A 3191-nucleotide genomic window follows, 5' to 3' on the forward strand; every position below is an offset into this window, starting at 1 on the left:
CCAAGTGCTGAGATCAGAGGCATGTGCCACCATGCCCAACCGGTAGCATTGTTTTAACACTGGGTCACAACCCTGTGGTGGTTTGTGAATTCAGCTTAGAATGTCAGTGGCTGGCACCTTAAAGCCATCAAATAGAATACAATATGTACAACAGAAAATATAACTGTGGTGGCCGGGTGCGGTGGCTCACGCCTATAATCCCAGCACTTTGGGAGGCTGAGGTGGGTGGATCGCGAGGTCAAGAGATCGAGACCATCCTGGTCAACAAGGTGAAACCCTGTCTCTACTAAAAATACAAAAATTAGCTGGGCATGGTGGCACGTGCTTGTAGTCCCAGCTACTCGGGAGGCTGAGGGAGGAGAATTGCCTGAACCCAGGAGGCGGAGGTTGCAGTGAGCCAAGATCGTGCCACTTCACTCTAGCCTGGGCAACAGAATGAGACGCCATCTAAAAATAAATAAATAATTAATTAAAAAAAAAAGACAAAGTCAAGATTCACACAGAAAACATGTACAGGTCACCTGTCCTGTGTTAGGCACTGTGCTAGGCACAAGGAACCCAGTAGAATAAGACATCTCCTAGTCTCAGGCCACCTTCTGGTTGGGAAGCCAATAAGCACACAGTTGCAAGATAGGGTGCCAAATGGTCTGAAAGAGTATGTACAAGGCTATAAAACCCTGACATGAGAGTGGGCATCTGGGAGGACTTCCAGGAGAGGTGATGCAGTGGAGTTCTCCTCCATCCTATAGATAAAAAAGGGACTATGTTAAGGTGTCAAGGGTTCTCGTCTTAAAGTCCAAAGACATCCTGTCTCCTCATCTTAACAAGCTGTGAGACCTGGGGCAAGTCAATTAACCTTTCCAGACCCTGATTCCTCATTCACCAAACAGGCATCAATAAAAATGGGCATAATATCTGTTCTATCAACCTCAAAGAAGTGAGATCAAATGAGATAGATAATATATGTGAATGAACTTTGTAAATTACAAAAGGGGAAGTATTGTCTCCACGGATGAGGACATGGAAGCATAACAAAGTCAAGTGTCCTACTCTGCAGTGCTGTGCATAGTAGGCCCCCTCAATCCTCAGTCCTCAGCGCCTGCCTGCATTCCTCCCACTGCAACTAATCTACCTTAAAAGAGGTCAGGGCAAGGTCTAAAAAGGACCCCTAGCAACCTATTGAAGATTTTCCTTAAAGATCGTATTGTTTTAATGATGGGAGGTGGGTATGTCAGAACTCCTCCATTTCCCTTTCTGTTAATGAATTAAGATCTACCCAAATTCAGTGTTTAAAGTTACATAAGCATCATTCAGATCTGTAGCAGCCACTTTCATTTTGGAAAAACAGCATTTCCATTAAAATGGTGTTATATAAAAAGGTTTTGTATATGTGCGTAGGAACAGCAGAAACAGGCACACATGAGCACTGTATGGCACACAGGCATATGCAGATCATGACCTCATCTGTCCTCATGAAGAAGGGCCCATGAGGAGCAGGTGTCTCAATAGTACCTGGCAAGTTTAGCTGTGACCTAGTTGTCCTCTAATCAGCAATAAGACCCAATGCATGTTGGGCAATGGGAACCACGGCAGGAGGGAAGCCCCTTCCTTGGCAGGGTGAGTGCCATTGAATCAGACTATTAGGGCTGGATTTAGCTCAGAAGGCACCCAGTGCAATCTCACTCTACACCACTCTTGCCGGCCTTGACCTGAACAGCTACCATTGTTCCGAGGCAGCCCATGTCACCTGTAGAGATCCACATCTCTACCACTGGAAAAGACTTGATATTGAGCTGAAACCAGCCTTTCTGGAGCTACGACCTCTGGGGAACAAAAGCACCTACAACCTTGAACAGAGCGACTCGAGTTGAGAGTCCAGGAGCCTTAGCCAGGGGAGCGTGTCCTGAGGCCTAAAGAACAAGAGGAGGGGGCAAGCTAGAGTCCACAAAACTGAGCTCTTCCTTGAGAGACCTCTATCCATCTAAAGAAAGATGGGACTATGGGGGCAGAGAGAGGGAGAGGAGGTGGGACAGCCTAAACAGAAATAAGTCCATGGCTGTAAGGAAAGCCCAGCACCTCAGGTCTCATTTTCAGCGTGGGAGGGACACTGTCCCCAGGTCAGTTCCGGTTCTTACTCTCTGGGGTCCTACGTCTGCCCACACGCAGGATTCGAAGGCTGTACTTTTTTTTTTTTTTTTTAGACGGAGTCTCGCTCTGTCGCCCAGGGTGGAGTGGAGTGCAGTGGTGGAGCGATCTTGGCTCACTGCAACCTCCACCTACCAAGTTAAAGCGATTTTCCTGTCTCAGCCTCCCAACTAGCTGGGACTGCAGGTGCTCGCCACCACGCGGAGCTAATTTTTTTGTATCTTCAGTAGAGACGGGGTTTCACCATCTTGGTCAGGCTGGTCTTGAACTCCTGACCTCGTGATCCACCGCCTCAGCCTCCCAAAATGCTGGGATTACAGGCGTGAGCCACCGCGCCCGGCCTCGAAGGTTATACTTTTATGTGACTTGGTAGGTCCTTGATTCGAGGATTAAGCAGTGAGTAAGGTAACTTCCGATCCGCCCCATCCCCGGCTGGAGTTGCCTTAGGCTTGGCGGATGGCCCAGGTCACCCCCCAAGGGCGGAACCTTTCCGCCTTCCGCGAGTACAGCCAACAAGACAAGGACACCCCAGCACAGAGCACGGAAACGTGAGCTTTGGAGTGAGTGGCCTTTTAAACAGTTCGGAAGGGGGTGTGGCCGAGGAGACAGGGAGGCCGCAGTCTGGCGAAGGGGGGAGTGGCCCGGGGGCGTGGCCGTGGCGCCTGGAATGTTGTTAGGTCCTCTCACCGCATAGTAAGGAGGGGCCACGCCCCTTTCCTCCAAGAGAGCCAATCGGAGCACCGGAGCGGTTTCAAGTCTCCCCCGCCAGCCTGCCCGCCCGCCACCCCACCCCCCTTAGTGATTCGCTGTTTCCGAAATAAAATAGCAAAGCTCGGGACTGTCCGCAGGCCCGGCGGCTCACAGGTGGAGGGTCCCGGGGCCTAGGTCGCAGCCCCGGAGCAGGAAGCTCCAACGGGGCCGTGAAGAGGCCGAGTCCAGAGCCCCGAGGCGCGCGGGGGTGGGCGCTGCAGCCGCGGGTTGTTTATCTGGAGTACGGAGGGGAGGGGGGAGCCTGGAAACCGCCCCGTGTCCCATTTCCTCCTCTT

This window comes from Callithrix jacchus, chromosome 9 (genome assembly GCF_049354715.1).
Source record: "Callithrix jacchus isolate 240 chromosome 9, calJac240_pri, whole genome shotgun sequence".
In the NCBI taxonomy this organism is placed as follows: Eukaryota; Metazoa; Chordata; class Mammalia; order Primates; family Cebidae; genus Callithrix; species Callithrix jacchus.